General features: G+C 39.2%; 1 protein-coding gene and 1 long non-coding RNA gene across 4 annotated transcripts in view; one reads left to right on the top strand and one right to left on the bottom strand.

The window, feature by feature from the left end:
- FRMD6 (FERM domain containing 6) overlaps positions 1–20,777 on the bottom strand; it is a 366,574-nt gene that overhangs the window by 80,368 nt on the left and 265,429 nt on the right. The window lies entirely within an intron of this gene.
- LOC117975929 (uncharacterized) overlaps positions 1–20,777 on the top strand; it is a 198,545-nt gene that overhangs the window by 746 nt on the left and 177,022 nt on the right. The gene's annotated exons all lie outside the window — the stretch shown is intronic.

Raw genomic sequence — 20,777 nt, 5'->3', positions numbered from 1 at the left:
TTATGTGTCTGGCTTTTAAAATGGGATGAGGAGACAAGGAAACAGGACCTGAGAAAGGACACTATCCAAAATCTGATGCTCTCAGAAGTCAACTTTTAAAACTGCCCTGCTCTTTTCATCCAAAGATGAATATATGAAGCCAGCTGTTACTGGTTGAAAGTGTGCCTCTTGTTTGCATGGCAAAGGAATTCAGTTTTGTGTTTATTTACAGCTGAAGCTCTCTTGAAATAATTGTCTCAGTCACAGCTTTTACATTTTGGGGAACGATGCCATTAGAACTGAATATTAGGAACTGTGATCTTTTGTCTTTTCACAATTGACAATACATTCAGAACTTATTTCTGATAAAGCTGGGCAGTTTCTAAGGATACTGTACTTATGATTTAAAGTCATAACTCCATGATGCAAAAGAGAACAAGAAATATGTTTCAATGACTGCCTTTTAAATTAGCGGTACTCCAGCACTTTGGGAGGCCGAGGTGACAGGATCGTTTGAGGCCGGGAGTTCAAGACAGCCTGGGCATCATAGCCAGACCTTGTTTCTACTAAAAATAAAAAATAAATAAATTTTCCGGGCATGGTGGCCCATGCCTGTAGCCCCAGCTACTCAGGAGGCTGAGGTGGGAGGATGGCTTGGGCCTAGGAGGTTGAGGCCACAGTGAATTATGATTACACCACGGGACTCCAGCCTGGGTGACAGAGTGAGACCCTGTCTGAAAAAGAAAAAAAAAATGTAGCTGTACTTAATGTACTAAAATTAAAAATTGGATAACAATAGTTGAGGACAGTGTAGGCATTTAAAGGTAGAGGATTGCACTTTTTTTCTCATTTTTGTCTTTTATATGCATCAGAATGAGTGCATATTGAATACTACTTGGTAAGGTCTTAAATTAATTTGGTACCTACTGAGATAATCCGGCATTTCATGTGTAAAGATAAATTAGATAAATGAATAATATATCACTATCTTGGAAAACAGTTCCTAAATCTGATTTATTTTCAGGTTTCATGAATCAAAATCTAACAGATAAACAACAACATATTGGTAGGCTGTGAAACATTGCTGCAAATATAATTAGGTAAAACAAAAAGCAAAATATTTTGAACAGTTTAAAAAAAAAAGTGTGTTTAAGAGTGGGCTTATTGTCCAGAATTATATTGTAGGAAAATTCACTATGTGAATATTTTCTGAATCATAGTGATAATATTAACAGTATAAATACCACATTAAACAGAGACTCTTAGTTAAAATATTTTGCAAACTAAGTATTTTAAACTCTTAAAATCAGTTATATAAACTCCTGTAACATCATCGAATTCTGAAAGGACTGATTGGGGAAGTAATACATAATCTAGTAAAGATGGAAGGGGAGCTGAGAAAGGATGTGTTGTTCTAGATATTTCTTATCACAGAAAACGTTTTTCTGTGCTTATTACAATAAAGAATGCAACTGTGTGGGTAATAATTCAAAGTTACATTTTATGTTTCTTCTTAATGTTGGGATGTTTTATTTTCACTAATATGATGAGATGTTTTTCTAAATATGGGACATTGCCCACCAGGGAAACATTATTTTAAACACATCCTAAGCAATTACTTTTTCCATGGCATTTAAATATTAACACAACTCTACATTTTTGCTTTTGTTTTTCTTAGGAACAGGTTATTCATTCTATGAATTTATTGGGTTCTCCCATGCACCAGGCAAAGGGTTAGATTCAGAGATTCAAAAATAAAAATACTCCTTAATCTTATAGTAGATTAGGGGAACAGACACGTGAGTTAACAGTTACAACATAGTTCATGCTATGGTAGAGATACGCAGGAAGAATAGTGAGAAGGCCTAGGGAGGGAGAGCATCAAACATCCCCTGTGAACTGAGAAGGGAAGGATAAACAGAAGTTTGCCTGAGAACAAGTTGGTTGAGACAGTGCTCTCAAACTTGCAAGCACGTTGGAATTACCTAGAAACTTTCAAAAACTATTGATGCCTGTGTCTCAGGCATATAATTTAATTGGTCTGTGGTATGGCTTGGGCTTTGGAATGTTTTAAATATCCCCAGGTTATTTTAAGTGTAGGCATATGGCAGAGGACACAGAGTGAACAAGCACACAGAGCCATGCTTTTAAAGCATGATGGCCATAGCCTTATTTTGAGAGGTGTAAACTTTGGTAGGTGGTATTTGTACATTTTGGTGTAAAGAACACAGTAATATAGAAAATGAGATAAGAACTGCTGTAATTCACATTCCTTTACAGCTATTTTCTAGACACCAGGATAGTATGTTGACAATTAAGATTAGCATATTAGAAGAAAAAAAATTATTTTTCTCTTTTGTATAATTCAGGCTTATTGGCTGGGCGCGGTGGCTCATGCCTGTAATCCCAGCACTTTGGGAGGCGGAGGTGGGCAAATCACCTGAGGTCAGGAGTTCGAGACCAGCCTGACCAACATGGAGAAACCCCATCTCTACTAAAAATACAAAGTTAGCCAGGCATGGTGGCACATGCCTGTAATCCCAGCTACTCAGGAGGCTGAGGCAGGAAAATCGCTTGAACCTGGGAGGCGGAGGTTGCAGTGAACTAAGATCGCGCCATTGCACTCCAGCCTAGGCAACAACAGCAAAACTCCATCTCAATAAATAAATAAATTAATTAATAATAATAATAATAATTCAGGGCTATCCAGCATTCAGAGTATGTTTTAATGCTGATATCTAAGTTCTAGTCTAAGAGAGAAGTCAGTGATTTAACATACTGGCTTTTAAAGAATACTTTTCCAGAATTAAATACCGTTCATCATTCTGGCTGAAGGTCATAATAAAGAAATTAAGTTCATTTTTCTTTTTGGTAATTACTGAGATTCATTTTAAAAGCAAAACAAAAAGTACTTTAAACAAACAAAATAAATTTAATTAAGTCCTACTTTAAGGTTTTAGATGTCCCTGTAGCTAATGAAAGAAAATAATCTCACATGGAAACTTAAATAGTTTAGTGATATGGTCCTGATTTTCACTGCCTGACATTTAAAATGCTCTTTTTATTATTCTCAGCTAGTAAAATAAAGTACCCAAAGAGACTTTAATGCTTAAGAAAAGTCAGGAAAATTGATTATCATTCATTTAACCCAGCTGTCTAATTACCATACACCAGGAGCCCCTAACCAGGAATACGCATAATTATTTTTCAGAGGCAGCATAGCACAGGGCTTAATTTTATGTAGCAATCTAACTCAAGAAGATTTACTTTTACCCAATTTATAGAAATACAGAGTTGAAAAAATTAAATTCATTAAATTCTATTCTCCTGATGATCAAATTTTGAAAAAAAAAAATATGTAAAAGTAGAATAACTTGATTATCCAGGGTCAAAGTTTGATTTTAATACGGTTTACAGGGGATGTATTTAAAGAACTACTTTGTTTCCATTCTATTATGGCTTTAATTTCACCACAAACATCACATTCCCATTCCTTGAGGGCTTGAATACTAGAATACTCCAGATGTAATAAGAAAGGTTTGATAAGGCTGGAAGGGCCAGACCCTACCCCTTGCTCTTGGGAAGGTGTTGCACAATGTAGAGAGAGGGCCCATCGTAGAGAATTACACTGGCGTCTTGGAGTTGAAAGGCATAGCGGCAAGGCAGTGCTAGGTTAAGGGATACTGCTACTAACTAAAATATAGTTGAGGAATTATGTGTAAACATGGGATTGCTGCCTTATGCATGAGACTTTACCTTATACAGAAGACTGAAGATAGAAGAGCTCTAGTACAGAAAAATGTCAAGCAGAAGGGCAGGACAAAGGGTGGATTCCCTACAGTATGAAACTTAACTCATGTATTCTGTTTGTGTGTTATACAATGGGTCTTAAAGGTTCCAGAGTAGTTTTGCAGCTCTGATTCTTTGATCACTCACTGAAAACCTGGGGGAAAAAAAAAGCTTACCCCAGAGTTGGGAGGCAATTCCCTCCACTCCCATTAGGAGACGCGAGAAGAAAGGAAGCAGCAATCTATCTGGTGACAGACTGGTTACTCTTTCACTTATGTCTCAGGCACGCTCTGATTATCTGAGATAATATTCTCAGAGGATTCCTTTGAAACACTAGTGATAACATTATGGAGGTCTTGGGCCACTGAGGTTCTCTTCAGTGGGTTTTTTTTTTTTTTTTTTTTTTTTTTTGGATATGGAGTCTCGCTGTGTCGCCCAGGCTGGAGTGCAGTGGCGCGATCTCGGCTCATTGCAACCTCTGCCTCCTGGGTTCAAGCGTTTCTCCTGCCTCAGCCTCCCGAGTAGCCGAGACTACAGGCGCGTGCCACCACGCCCAGCAAATTTTCTGTATTTTTAGTAGAGACAGGGTTTCGCTGTGTTAGCCAGGATTGTGTCGATCTCCTGATCTCATGATCCACCTGCCTGGGCCTCCCAAAGTGCTGGGATTACAGGCTTGAGCCACCGCACCCGGCCTCTCTTCAGTGTTTTGTGATATCAATGTGTGCCTAAGACATACTGAACTGGAACGGTGGGAGGGGTGAACATCTGTCTTTCAGAATATGCATGTACAGCCTGGCCAATGCTGGCTTTCTTGAGAATACCAACAAAAGTTCCACTGGCAAAGAGCATTTATGAAACCTGTCCATTCTGTTTTAATTTAGTTACCCTGGGTAGGTTATAAGCATAACAAATGTGCCTTTGAACTTGTTTTTGATTGCTTAAGAAAGAATCATGAGTAAAAGTACAAATAAGATATCCTAAGCCAAATGTGGTGGCTCCTGCCTGTAATCTCAGCACTTTGGGAGGCCAAGGCAGGTGGATCGCTTGAGCCCAGGAGTTCGAGACCAGCCTGGATAACATAGTGAAACCCTATCTCTATAAAAATAAAAAATTAAAAAATTAAAAATTAGCTGGGCGGAGTGGCTTGCAGCTATGGTCCCAGCTGCTCCTCAGGAGGTTCACTTGAGGTGGAGGTTCACTTGAGCCCGGGAGGTCAAGGCTGGAGTGAGCTGTGATCATGCCACTGCACTCAATCTGAGTGACAGAGTAAGACACTGTCTCAAGAAGAAGAAGAAAAAAAGGCTCTCCTAGCTCTGGAATTTCATGGGAAGTTCACTGAGGCTAAAGGACTTGGTGCAGCCTCCAAGGGACACCCTACCTGTCCATAGTGGTTGGGATTTGGTTATAAAACAAGATGCTGATGTGCTAGCTATACTAACTGGTTGGATGAAAGGAAGACAGTACCTTGAAACACCCGACAGAAGATCGCTGTTTCTCCTCTCACCTGATTCTAGGTTAGAAACAAAATCTGCATTCATTTTGATTTGGCTTGGCTATGAAACCAAATGCCAGAAAATATTAAGAAAGTTTTCTACAGGCAAGGTAGTGGTTAGATTTTTCATTTTCAAAGGTAGCCTAATAAATTATTCTATTAGCCTAAACAGACTTCTTATACTTCAGTTCTTCGAGGAAAGAACACTGCTAATTAGATCATGGAGATTGAATTAGAAATTATGGTTTGGAAGATTGGTCTCAAAGGACCCCAGATTCAGATGTTTACTTTTGACATGTATGGAGAAAAGAAAGTACTGGCCAATAGCACTCTTAACTAGATTTAGCTTCAAGAGGAAGACTGGGGGCGGGGAAATACGCTCTCTTGTAAAAACAGTTTTATATATTTGTTATTCCTATATAATTAAGCCATACATTCCATGTGATTTCTTGAGCAGAAAAACAGAATCAGCATTTTTAGTGATTTTCTGTTCTGCAAATAGTCCATTTTGGATCATTTTGTCACACTTATACCCCAATTTAAAGGATAATGAGGAGACACATTAATATATGATAGTTTTATGTACAATACAGACTTAATATACAAATCATTGTGAAATATTAACACATCACTTATTTTTATAGCACATTTTACTATCTGATTTATGAATATGTTAACTGTCTCTCCTTTTAGAATTTAAGCTTCACGTGAGCACAGATCTAAAATCTCTCTAACTGCTATGGCCCCATTCATCTAGAACAGTATCTGACACATATTTGTTGAATGAATGAATCCCATAAATTACACGTAGAGATCGGGGGGGGAGAGAGAGAGAGAGAGTGAGTGTGTGTGTGTGTGTGTGTGTGTGTGTGTGTGTGTGTGTGTGAAGGGTGAGGCAGAGAAAACTGAGATGCACTGAGATGAGAACAGAAAAGGATTAACATTTTTTGAGAAGCTTCTGGGCCGGATATCTCAGGTATTGATGAAAAATGATCTATCCCTTAAGAAGCCTTGGTTGATTTGAATGGGACACCTTATATCACTCAGTTCACGTAATGTTTATTTTTTTCAAGTGTCAATGTATGGTATAATTAATATTCTATTGATGTTCCTTATTGTATATTTTATTTCTATTTTTAGCCTTCCCCCTGCATTGATATCAGTGGATCTAATTCAAATTTGGGAAGGATTACCTATTTTTGATGTTCTGTGATGTTGATTGAATAACTAAAACTGTAATTATTAATTTGGTAATAAATCATTCAACTAAAGTGAAACTATACTTAACTATACATCCTCCAGCTTTTCAAGATATTAAGAAGTTTATTAGCAGAATTTTACTAGAGTGGTTATTGTTGAATTCTTTGCTCACAAAACATTTTGATGAGATATGCTTGGGAACAGAATAGTTTGAGTTGAACAAGGAAAAATGTGTGGCCTTGCCTCCATTTGCTCAGCCTCTGCCACCTCCATCCAAGGTTTAACTGCACCTTGTGTTTCCTGGAGCTGCTCCATCTCTGAACCTTTGGACTGGAAACTACTCTGTCCACCACATCTGCCACTGTCACCATCTCCCCCTAGACTTTCAGTCCCCAAACCCCTCCCTGTTCTTTCAGTTTATTAGCCGTTTTTTGGCTTGACTTCTTTCCTTTTCAGTTTAATCGCTGAGTAGTCTCGTGTCCCAATCCCTTTGACCTTCTAATCCAGCTTTCTTAACAATCCCAAAATTCAGGTCAACTCAATCATCCGTTTTCTTACATTTTGCTTTAAAGACATTGAAGAAGCCTAAAGAAAATTGAATAAATGAGTTGATTAGTCACATCACCAAGACAACAGTTTGGTCAGTGAAACACTCATAGCTGTTGGGTCAACTTTTTATTCATCCCTGCCTGGCTGTCTTTCCTTTTCATCACACAGTGACTGTTCACATGTTTATGACTCTCCACAGGTTCCTCATCCCACTCTGAAATCCTGCCACTCTCAATGGTCAACCGAGCCTTACTCTTGCTGGTCACTGATCTGTGACGTTTATATGTATTACCTTGTTGAATCTTCACAACAGCCCTTTGAAGAAGATATTATCCCTGGTTTACAGATGCCCAAGTACTTAAAGAAAATAAGTAGTGATGCTTGGATCTGAACCTAGGAAATCTGACTCTAAGCTCATGCCCTTTGTCCCTAAACTGCCTTGCTTCTGGTACAGATTTGGTCAGGCATTTTCTCCCTAGAGCTTCAGTCCTTTCCACCTACAGATTTTTCCGTATCTTTCTCCTAGGCCATTCTCTCCTGACTCTTCTCAGTTAATCTCCTCCTACCAAAGCTCTGTATCCCCTGCTCCCCTGGCTCTTTTAGGGCTTTCTCCATCATTGATTTGTTGATTCATTTAGCAGATACTTATTAAGTATTGTATACTAGGTCTTAGGGACACAGGTAAACAAAACCTAATCTCTAGTCCTGGAGCTTTACATTCAAATTATTCCTCTAAAATATTTAACATCTCACCATGCCCTAGGCCATCTTCCTCCTACAGAAATGCTGAAGTGACTGTATATTTCATACTACATCTAGCACCACACCTGACAAGGCACCAGGAACATGTTTGACAGAGGGACAAATAATTCCAGGTAAAGTAATCAAGCTTTGGAAGTTTGTTCTTAGTCTCTAGCCTCCTTTGTATTATTTATTTATTTATTTACTTAGGAGATGGAGTTTCTCTCTTGTCGCCCAGGATGGAGGGCAATGGCGCGATCTCGGCTCACTGCAACCTCCACCTCCGGGTTCAAGCAATTCTGCCTCAGTCTCCCAAGTAGCTGGCATTACAGGTGTGCTCTGCCACACCTGGCTAATTTTTCTATTATTAGTAGAGACAGGGTTTCACCATGTTGGCCAGGCTGGTCTCAAACTCCTGACCTCAGGTGATGCCCCCACCTTGGCCTCCCAAAGTGCTGGGATTACAAGCGTGAGCCACCATGCCCGGCCTCTGGCCTCCTTTTTCTAAAAAGTAGCCCACTTCAGATGTTGAAAACCCTCTTTCTCTCTCACTATGTTCCCTTCTGAGCAGACCCAGAAAGGTTCTGAAAACCAACCCTTTGCCATTAATGACTGACTAGTTGTACTTTCACTGAAATCCCACCAAAATCACCTCAAACTAGTACCTACAGTTTAAGCCTTTAAGTCTATGATTGTGAAACAAAAGGTACGTGGCCTTATTAATAAATTTTGGCATCTGTAAGGTGGGAGATAATCGTGAGACAAGGGAACCTTCAAAGCCATATTTTGTCACTTCTAGTGGTCCTTGAATAGGGGGTGATTTTGCCCCTACGAGAACATTTGACAATGTCTGGAGGTATTTTTGGTGTCACAGCTTTATGGGGAAAGCGGGGAGGAGGGACAGTGCTACTGTAGGCTTCTAGCAAGCAGAGGCTAGGGATGCTGCTCAACGTCCTACAACACAGGGGACAGAACCTCACAACAAAGAATTGCTGCCCCGACTTGAAAGCCACTGATCGAAAGGGTGAACTTGACTGGAACATTGAGGTGCTCTGTGAGTCAGGGCAGTTAGTATCTGGGGGATGCTGGCTGAGCCTGCCAAGTGTCTATTGAAAAGTTGCTGGAGGTGAAGGATCATGTCTTTGGGACCTAAAGAGTGAGATATTTGGACTCAGTTTCTGCCTCCACCCTTCCCCTAACTTTATTTGGATCTTCCCACAGCCCCAAGACGTTCAGTACACATTTTATCTCGTCCTAGATCACCTTCTTTTTTAGTATGTAGAGATTTTGAGGGGAAAGGTAAATAGGAGACTCTTTCTCAACAGAGGTAGGATAAGATTTATCTTAATCCCAATTAAACAATAGTGAAGACCCAAAAGAAAAAAGTTGGAAACCTAAGCTTTTCACTTAATAGCAATGAAGAATCAATTTATTGAACAAAAATTAAGTCTTAAAGGAGGAGAATAGGCAGGGCATGGTGGCTCACACCTGTAATCCCAGCACTTTGGGAGGCTAAGGCGAATGGATCACTTGAGGACAGGAGTTCAAGACCAGCCTGGCCAACATAGGGAAACCCCCTGTCTACTAAATAAATAAATAAATACAAAAAATTAGCAGGGTGTGGTGGCATCGCCTATAATCCCAGCTACTTGGGAGGCTGAGGCGTGAGAATTGCTTGAACCCGGGAGGTGGAGGTTGCAGTGAGCTGAGATCGTGCCACTGTACTCCAGCCTGGGTGACAGAGCAAGACTCTGTCAAAAAAGAAAAAAAAAAAGGAAAGTTATGTTAATAAAGTATAAACTCCAAAATTTAACCAGAAGTTAGTGGATATTAGCTCTTACCATGGAAAATTATCATTACTTAAATAATTTGCTAAATTTTATTTTTAAGTGGTTTAGTAGAAATATATTTAATAGATGGAACTATGTGTGTTTTAAACAAATAGCTACTGCCAAATATGTAGAAGTAAACATTGAAATGATTATTAGGGCTATCAAGAATTGTTTGTATAAATCAAACCAATCAGATTCATATTGATTAAAACCATTTTCTTATTTTTATACTTCTATTGTTCATCATATCACTAGCATTTACAATAAAGAATATATAATTATGAATTCAAATATACTCAAATTCTCATGAAGACAAAACCCAAGAAGAATAGTTGTAAACAGGGGATCATTAAGCACCTTTTTCAAATATTGCCTGATTTCCACTTAGACTTATTAGCTGATTGCTTTTAGACAGTGGTTTCCAAACTTGGCAATGTATCAGTACCATTTAAGAACTGGTGACAGGGCCAGGAATCTCCAATTAAAATATCAGCAAAAAGATCCAAATGATTTTGATACCCATTCATGACATACAGGTAGTTGCCCTGTTGATGCTTATACTAAAACAAGTTTTAAATGAAGAGGCCAGATCTAAAATATTTCTGAAATGTTTAATTTGAAGCCCCAAAATGCTTTAGGTATTGTAAGTCTACCCTTACCTTCCAAGGAATAAAAACGTGGAGGGGGAGGAATGTGGTAAAATGTGATTAGTAATCTTTTTGTCACAATAAGGACATTGACGTCAGTGCATCTAATTCAGATTGGGGAAGGACTGCCCGTTTTTAATTTTCTGGGATGTTAATGGAATAACTAAAACTGTAATTATTAATTTAGTCAATAAGAAGTCATTCAACTAAAGAAAGCACTGGAACCTACCAGTCTTAGTGAATAACATAATTGCATCTAGTCCCCAGAAGCTTCTACATCAACCTAATAATGTATACATGAATCATATTCTTAATTAACATTTCCATAAATATGCTGAAGGGCAGCTCAAAGAAAATGGAATACAGACTGAACAGGATATACAGGCATCCCAATTTCTACTCCTTCCCATTCATAGCTTGCTCTTTTGATGCTGCCTAATAGATATCTCTATATTTTACACATATTTAGGGACATATTTCATCTCCACTGTACTGACCCGCTAAGGGCTTTGGCTCATAGATAAATACGAGGTTGCATGGATAGATACTGTTTTATTCTATGAATGACAAGTTCAAAAGGGTGGTTTCCAGGAATGCAATGCATTTGATATAATCATTTAAAATGATGACAGCTGATCATTTATTGTTTACTGTGTGTTTTAGATGCTGTGCCAAGTTTAGGTTTATTATGTAATTTAGTCATAACAGCACATCATGAAATAGGTACCATCATAATTCCTATTTTACAAATAATGAAACCAGAAAACAGACAAGTTGCCCAAAGTTAGTAGCTTATTAATAGTGGAGTTTGTAATAATAATAATAATAATAATTTTTTTTTTTTTTGAGACGGAGTCTCGCCCTGTCTCCCAGGCTGGAGTGCAGTGGCGCAATCTCAGCTCGCTGCAAGCTCCGCCTACCGGGTTCACGCCATTCTCCTGCCTCAGCCTCCCGAGTAGCTGGGACTACAGGCGCCTGCCACGACGCCCGGCTAATTTTTTGTATTTTTAGTAGAGACAGGGTTTCACCGTGTTGGTCAGCATGGTCTTGATCTCCTGACCTCGTGATCCGCCCGCCTCGGTCTCCCAAAGTGCTGGGATGTAATAATTATTTTTGTGTGTGAACTCGGCAGAGAAGTATGTAAATAATTTTTTAAAAAACAAAGGAAAAGAAAAGTCCTGTGGAAAAAAATGGGAACACCTAGTTTTAATAAAAAAAAAAAAATCCTGACACTTGAAGTGTCCACTTTCTTAGCAGAGAGTGGCTGATTTTCGGACAGCAAACTATGTATCAGAAAACCGGGAGAAGAACCCAAGATATGTCCCTGCTCAAACTGATTCAAACTTAGATATGTATATGGAACAAGAAGGACTGGGAACAAAATTCTTAGCCCATTTCTAGTGGGTAGAACATTTAAAAATAATTACAAGGAATTATGTGAGGTCATTTGGCAAGAAGGAGTCAATAGGCCAGTGTTGGATGACACCTCTTCCATTCCAACAGTGTAAGCTTGACTGTGTCTTAAATTGATCAGACTAAGAAAGAATGATCAAAGTTCTCAGATAGGTTGCTACACCCCTCTACATTCCATCTGCAACTCAGCTTTTGTCCTTCAAGTTTCTAATTGCTTCATTTGAGCCATACACTCAGTATAAAGGAGAAAGTTGGACAATCTGGGTCACAAATGGGGAGCTGACTGACAGTCCCCTGGAATCACCTTTGCCTTCAGTCCCTATCATTGCGGGAGCCAGGTTGTAAAATCTAGCATGGGACAAGAGGCTCCTCTGTCAGCTGTGGCTCCCGGAGCAGTAGCCCGGCAGTAAGTGTCTCCAGGAGGAGTGTGAACAATGCGGAACCACCCACATCTGGAGGCTCCCAGTCTCAATGGAGTAGTAGGGACAGAGTTACTGTTTGCACTGGCATTGGGGATTGGCACTATGCTATCCGCTGTCACTCAGCTTATTACCCATGGAAGGAATTTGGCAAACTTTTTTTTTTAAGACAAGGTCTTGCTCTGTCATCCAGGCTGGAATACAGTGGTGTGATCATAGCTCTCTACAACCTCAAACTCCTGGACTCGTGATCCTCCCACCTCAGCCTTCCAAGTAGTGACAACTACAGGCGCATGCCACCACACTCAACTAATTTTGTAAATTTTTGTAGACACAAGGGTTCACTGTGTTGTCCAGGCTGGTCCTGGTCTCAAACTCCTGGGCTGAAGCCGTCCTTCCACCTTGGCCTCCCAAAGTGCTGGTATTACAGGCGTGAGCCACCGCGCTTGGCAGACTTTATTTCTTAAAGATTGCCGTCTTACTCAGCATCTTGGAGAACTCACAAATAAATGTCCCTGAGTTTCAAGACAAGCCAGCCATTAAAATCTTTTAGGGGGATCCAGAGAAGATGAGTTAAATTGGAATGGACTTGAAAAAACTGATTTAGTTGGATTTATGGATCACAGTCATGAAAAGGTAAAGATACCAACTTGTTTTGTGAATTTAATCTTTATTCCTTACTTTTTTGCCCCTACTGTTTGTAATTCCTACTTTATAATGAAATCCTTCTTGTGACTTATAGAAATTAACTGGGGAAAATGTTTTTCTTGTTCTCCATTTCCTTTAAATTTGTTTTTAGATACACTGCATTGCAAGTATGTGTGGTACAGTAAAATGTTGCTAATTGTATCTGCGCTGATAACATGCCATTTGCTGTAGGTCAGTTTCCTACCCCCTCCCCCAACTATTCCTAGCCAGTGGTAGCATGCTTCTTACTTCCAAATATGTGTGTGTGTGTGTGTGTGTGTGTGTGTGTGTGTGTGTGTGCCTGTGTGTATCAACAATGTGATCCTAAAATAAAAGAATGACATATATTTGACATTATTTACATAGTAAATATGGGAGCACATAAATCAATTACAGAATAAAATCAATTTTTCAAGGATTTTGATGTAATGGTTTTTATTCAAAATGTTTCTTCCTTTCCTTAGGTAGAATTTTCTGCCAATTATTTTAAAGAAAAATGAAGATTTATTTTTTAAATGTGAAATGCAGTTTTTTTCTCTTCTTTGAGACAGGGTCACGCTCCGTCACCCAGGCTGGAGTGCAGTGGCAGGATTACAACTCACTGCAGCCTTGACCTCCCAGGCTCAAGCAATCCTCCCACTTCAGCCTCCCACGTAGTTGGAACTATAGGTGTACACCACCATGCCCAGCTAATTATTATTATTTGTAGAGACAGGGTCTCCCTGTGTTGCCCAGACTGGTCTCAAACTCCTGGGCTTAAGCCATCCTCCCACCTCAACCTCCCAAAGTGCTGGGATTACAGGCATGAGCCACTGTGCCCAGCCTACAATTACTATTTACTTAAAATGTTTATTAATGTGAGAAAATGCTTCAGAATGAATCTGGTCTTTTTTCTCTACAGTGGCCTCACCCTTACTTTTCTTTCTTAGCCCTCTTGGGAAAGGGGCTCCCTGCTTCTCCCCTCACGTCACCCCTCTCACAGTGCTTAATGGGGACCTATAAACAACAACTCCGTGGCCCCGGGGAAACAAGCACCTTACCTTGTAACAGTGAAGACCTTTCAGGGGTCACATCCCACATTCTGGCCTTTTCCCCTCTAAACTTTATCATCAAATTTAACCTTTCATATGATAACTAACACTTGGACAGCATTTTATAGTTTTTAATCCACCAGCATTATCTCATTTGCCTCACAAAAACAGGAGGAGGCTGGGGAGTCCAGGGACTTCCTGAGCCATCTTCAACACAAGTCAGCATTTCACAGGGCTCCTTTCCTCCAGCTGCCCAGCCAACGCAATTTAGTTATTGGCAGAAAGGAATAGAACTTTACGGCAGGAATATGGACCAACAGTCAGGCAGTGATCTCCACCAGCCTTCCTCACAAAGGCTAAAGCAACTCCATTGAATGCTAATCTGCCATGTTGACTAATGACTAAACCTTTTCTGGGAAGGACTCTAAGATTTCCAGTTTATCTTTTGTTATTTGTTTAAATCCTGCCCTTAGGTCAAAACAACCTTGATGTTATCAAACCTCAATTGTCCTTCACATCCCATCTGAATCATGCATACCCTTTCCCTATATAAACCCTGGCTCCGGGGAGTAATGGGGCAGGGATCCACCATCTTGTCTCACCACCACCTGAGGCCCAAGATACAGACACAACTTCTGCTCCTAAGTCCCTATTAAATGTTTCTCCCTAAGAAACTGAATTTGTCAGCCTCCTCTTTGCCTTCCGCTTTCTCGGACTTTGGGAGTAGGTTTGTATAGACCTGTCCACTGCAGAACTCACTCATGCTGCAAATGTGAGCATATATAGGACGGAGTAAAGAGCTAGGTGTACACTACGGGATTGTTTTATTGTGTTCTTTAGCAGGAAAATAAGAGTGTTTTTCTACATAAAGCCTCTATGGAAAAGATAAATTATAGCTGCTTTACTGAGTGATTACTACATGTCAGGTATTCTACTTAAGAGAGTACTTTGCAAGTATTTTTTTATTCTACCTCCCAACAAATCTGTGAAGCAGATGGCATTATTTATTTAATTATCACTTTTAAAAATATGAGGTAATAGGAGACACACAGAAGTCCTTTGTCCTGAGTTCTAAAGCTAGATTTCAACCCAGTCTGACTGCAGAGAATGTGTTCTCAAAAGCTAAATAATCTGCCTTATGGTAAAATTTACTTAAAACGTTAAACTAAATGAGGGCACTTAAAATTATTTTCTAAATCTACTTTTAAAAAAATTGGATAACCAAGGGCTTTTACTGATATGCTGAAGATTGTGTTTGCCAGTACTTGGGCTCCTGTAATTCAGAATGGCATTGGGTCCCTGAAAAGCACACAGCTAGACTCTGCCTCCTTTTTGTTTTGTTTTGTTTTAAAAAGATAGGGTCCTGCTGGAGTGCAGTGCAGTGCCACAATCATAGCTTACTGCAGACTTAAACTACTAGGTCAAACGATCCTCTTGCCTCAGTCTCCAGAGTGGCTGGGATCACAGGCACACGCTAATATGCCCAGCTTGCTTGCTTATTTATTTATTTGAATTGAATTGAAGATGGAGTCTCACTGTGTTTCCCAGGCTGGTCTCAAACTCCTGGCCTCAAGTGACCCCTGTACCTCAGCCTCCCAAAGTGCTGGAATTACAGGTGTGAACCACAGTACCCAGTCTCTGCCTGCTTAATACTGGTAAAGAAGTTGAAGCCTTACTCAGGAGGCTGAGGCAGGAGGACCACTGGAGCCCAGGAGTTCGGGACCAGCCTGGACAATATACTGAGACCCTGTCTCATTTGAAAAAAAGAAAAAAAGCAGCAGCTTAACAACCAAGCACTGGTCAGTAGCCTCTGGTAGAAGAATAACCAGAAAATTGACTCTATTTTAGACCTGGAAAAAAATAGATAGATAATTTAATCTAATGTTTTCATTTTATAGATGAAAAAACTGAAGCTTGAAGCAGTTATGTGGCTTTACCAGGGTACATATCACTAACTAGTGGCAGGGCCAGAGTTCAAGCCTGGCCTTTCTGACTGCATTCTCGAAGTTATACTAACTAGGCTGCCTCCAAATTTGTGAGAGGGAATTTTCTATTTCCTTTTCCAGTGTTTTAAAAAATGTCAAAAGCTAACATTTATGTATTTTAGTAAATTTATCTTTTTTTTGCCTTTTTTATAGACATTGGTAAATGAAAATTTGTTTGGATTTCCCAAGAGTACTTGAATTTCATGATTTTACATTTCCTACAAAGGGGTCAGACTCAGCAATTTAATTTTCATGGACTAAGAGCTTTCATCAAAGCCTTCATCTTAACAAATAATTGGTTTTGGGAATAGGGGATAGAGATAATTCGGAGAGAGGATAAGCATTCATTCATTAATTCACGCAGACATGTATTGCATGCCTATTTTAGACACTGTGCTAGGTACAGGTCATACAAATATGGCAAAGTTCTTTCCCTTGAGGAATAATTTTTTCCTTCCTTCCCTATTAGCAAAGAATCTGATGTATTCTTGCTGGTCTTAAATTAGGTTACTATCTCCCAACGTGTAATAAGAGTACTACTTATTGTATGCCACATGATTTTAGGTGATAACAGACAAGCACTTAAAAAAACAATTATATACACTTCAGTGTATGAAGATGTAGTTATATAGTCGTTTCAATGTAGAAAAAAGATAGTTCACAAATCCATATTTGTGGATGTTGTATCTTAGGACATGGCTAATCATGTCGTTGATCTGCTTTTTGCAGACTGTCTGAACTACATGCATGATGCACAGGCATGTGTCTGTAAACCTGCCATCACATTTTAAAAATATGATTCAGATTTTTGAAAGTACTGAAGAAATGGATTAATAGCATGGATTCTGCATGTACTGAATTTCTGTGTTAATCGCTGCATTATTTAAAAGATACATCAAATTGTCACTGCTGAAATTTGATAGTAATTTAGTATGTGAAGTATTGTACGTAACTTTATTATGCTAATCACAAACAGTTCCACTCTAAGGAACTTATATTTGGGTATACATGTTAGAAATTGATTAGAGTTATTATTTGTATTGTTTTCTTGAAAATATCTTGTTTCTAAAACAAAACACTGCTTTTTATTACAATTTTATGGTTACCTTAAACTATGACAAATAATTATTTCCTTTTTTTTTTTTTTTTTGACAGGGTCTTGTTCTGTTGCTCAAGCTGGAGTGCAGTGGCATGATCTTAGCTCACTGCAGTCTCCACCTCCTGGGCTCAGGTGATCCTCGTTTCTCAGCCTTTCAAGAGCTGGGACCACAGGCATGAGTCACCATGCCCAACTAATTTTTGCATTTTTTGTAGAGACAGGGTTTCACCATGCTGCCCAGGCTGGTCTTGAACTCCTGGGCTCAAGAGATTTGCCCACCTGGGCCTCCCAAAGTGCTGGGACTACAGGCGTGAGCTACCACACCCAGCCAAAAAAACCCTGATAATATGATTTTAAAAAATAAAAAAAAAAGAGGAGGTAAATAATAACAAACTCCCTGGCTTAATCTCCAGAGAGTTTGATTTGGTAGATTTGGGGCTAAGAAATCTGTATTTAAAAAACTTTTCATCATGTAAAATTTGAAACTATAAAAAGACTTGTTAAAAAAAATCCTCACATATCCCATTAGATTGAACAGTTATTAACATTTGCTTTATTTGCTACATCTATTTTTTTAGATATTTTAAAGCAAATTCTAGACATCTTGATATTTTACACGAAATGCATGAGTTTGCCTCTTAAAAATGCCATTTTGTTATATAACCAGATACCATAATCACACCTAACAAATTTAATAATAATTTCTTAGCATTTGAAATTTCCATGTCCCCAAAATGTCATCTTACAGTTGGCTTGTTGGAATTCAGGTCCAAATAAGTTCCATGCATTCCCTTTAGTTATTGTGCAAGTTAGTTTTGTTTTTTAAAGAAGAATTCCCCTTTTACCTGAAACTGCCATTAACCAGTGTCTCAATCAGGCTGGCCCTCTAGGCTTCTATAAGACAATTCAGATGTAGAAAGAAAGGGCCATGGACATTCTTCTTTCAATATATGTCCATCCTCTATGGATTTATCAGACCACATTCTTTTTGGAGATCTTAGAAAGACAGGATGGGTGTGAGATGGAGAGGGGTGAGATGGAGAGAACTGCAGATAGCCAGGAAACCATCCTTCTAAAGGAACTATGCCTTTTCTGGGCCATCTTTCCCCAAAATGTTTTTAAAAAGATTTCTGAGATTAAGTTTTTCTTTTCAAGCAGCTCAAGTGGTACAACACACAGCATCTCTCTTTTGGAGGCTCATAATGCACATTGAATATACTGTATTAAAGACTCTTTGGAGTTCCACAAAGAAATTTTACTCGTGTTTCCTAAGCATATTTTATTATGGAGTTGTGTTCTGTCCCCAGCAGATCACCTTAATTAATATCTCTTGTGTATTACTTCATTCTCACGCTGCTATAAGGATGTACCCAAGACTGGGTAATTTATAAAGGAAAGAGGTCTAATTAACTCAAAGTTCAGCATGGCTGGGGAGGCCTCAGGAAACTTAGAATCACGGCAGAAGGGGAAGCAAACACATCCTTCTTCACAGGGTGGCAGAAAGGAGAAGAATGAGAACCAAGCAAAGGGGGATAAAACCATCAGATCTCTTGAGAACTCACTAGCACAAGAATAGTGTGAGGGAAACCACCTCTGTGATTCTATTTCCTCCCACCAGGTCCCTCCCTCCACATGTGGAGATTATGGGAACTACAATTCAAGATGAGATTTGGGTGGGGACACAGCCAAATCATATCACTTGGAGCATAGTTTGGGAAGAACATCGATCAGTGCTAATGTTATTACTGCTTTTCTTAGGGACACCAATCAGAATTTGTTGTGACAAAACACCATGTAGTCACTTTTGCTAATTTTCACTCTCACTCTTAGACCCTGTGGTGTTAACTAGTATTTGTATTCCCATTCAAAGATAACTGATATTAAATACATGATACGAGCTGAGTAAAATCTACTGCCAGAATTAGGATTGCATTTAAAGCCCTAAAATTTGAAGACTTAAAATCTTACTTGAGTCTTATTTGAGTTGTTAAAAATTCAAATAATCCCCAATTACCAGAAGCTGTGCTGACAATGGTAAAGAGAAAAAGTGATTTCACAGCATATTATTCGTATTTGCACCTCCCATTCTCTGTCCCTTTTACCACCTTCTCTACCTAAGCATGAACAACCCTTAGCTTCCTTAGCTTGATTCTAGAAGGAACAGAACTAATGAAAGTAGACATTCTAAAGATAAAAAGTATTACTTTTTCCTCTTTCGATGACCATATAAACATTTACCAAAAAAAATGGAGTGTGAGACACATAAATCAAATGTTCCTAAAGACAGAGATTAAGGAGGCATTCACTGTGGAATCTGTGAATGTGTTTCTTTGAGAGAATTCCTCCAAGTGCCCTGTAACTTCTTGTAAGTGCTCCGTTCCTTCTATATATTGCTCTGGCTTCCACCATGCAGAGATACCAGGTGGTGGTGGGTGGCAATGACATCAGTAAAGATTCGTCTTACCCAAGGGAAGCAGAACTATTACTCAAAAAATGTACCAGTTTAATTCTGGAACTTCTCAGTTTCTCACCTTGGGTAGCAAAACTGTCTCTGTGGATTTTCTCTGCACTATCTGGGCAAGTACTCAGAATGAGCAATCCTTTCTTGGTGGGAGAAAATCAAAATGCCTTTTCAATAAGCAGGAATCCCACTCCTCTACATTCCTTCTGAAACTGCCAATTTGACTCTTGGTCCTCAGGGTTTGAAGTATGCATATACATATGGCAGCAGAGTGTGGAAATGAGTGGAAGCCTTGTACTACAAGATAATTGTTGGCTGTATAATTTAGGTGTAATAATTGGCCATTGTAAAATCCCATTGTTACATTTTCTCATTAGTTGACATTTACATGCACTTTCTTCCACCTGCTCATTAAGGCTTATTTATTTATGTATTTTTTTAGAGACAGGATCTCATTTTGCACCTAGGCTGGAGTGCAGTGGTGCAGTCATGGCTGACTGCAGCCTTGACCTCCTGGGCTCAAATGATCCTCCCACCTCAGCCTCCCAAGTAGCTGGGACTACAGGCGCATGCCACCATGCCTGGCTACTTTTTTTATTTTCTTGTGGAGACAGGGTCTTTTTTGCCCAGGCTGGTCTCAAATGCCTGGCCTCAAGCAGTCCCCTGACTTTGGCTTCCCAAAGTGCTGGCATTTCAGGCATGAGCCACTGCACTCAACCTAAAATGTTTCTTCTTTGTTTTTTTAATTCTCAGTTGGCATAATGAAATAAAATCCAACTTGGAACTAGATGACATGGGCTTGAATCCCAGTTTCACTCACTATCTGTGTAACATTATGCAATTTGCCTACACTCTGTGCCTGTGCTTCTTTACCTGTAAAATGACGATTATAGAACTATCTCAGGGATTATGAGTTTTATGATATTAAAACTATGAAAATGTTTATTTCATATCTAGTATATGGGCAGTCAACAAATGTTGGGTTCTTTGCTTTCCTCTCTTTTCCTCTGCAAATATAACTTACTACCCAATCCCATCATTTTGAGAAGAAAATAAAGAATAAAGGCTTTCTTGATTTTGCTGGGTTTTCTTTGAAATAATATCACAGGCCATGAGAGGCTTAGATAACTAAAGGAATCTACTTCAATATGCTGGAGCAGAGGAGAAGTTTGAGCTCAGGAGTTCGAGACCAGCCTAAGCAACATAGCAAGGCCCTGTCTCATTTGAAAAAAGAAAGCAGCAACAGCAGCTTAACAACCAGTAGCCTCTGGGAGAAGAATAATCAGAACTGACTCCTTGTTTTAGAGCTGGAAGGAAACATATAGATAATTTAATCCAGTGTTCTTATTTTATAGATGAAAAAAACTGAGGCTTGAAGCAATTATGTGGCTTTACCAGGTTACATATCACTAACCAGTAGCAACTGGCCAGCTGGCTGAAAGAAAACTGCTAG

The sequence above is a fragment of the Pan paniscus genome, chromosome 15 (genome assembly GCF_029289425.2).
Source record: "Pan paniscus chromosome 15, NHGRI_mPanPan1-v2.0_pri, whole genome shotgun sequence".
NCBI classification, from domain to species: Eukaryota; Metazoa; Chordata; class Mammalia; order Primates; family Hominidae; genus Pan; species Pan paniscus.
Note: the sequence above shows the minus strand (reverse complement) of the source record. Positions and strands in the feature narration are given on the sequence as shown.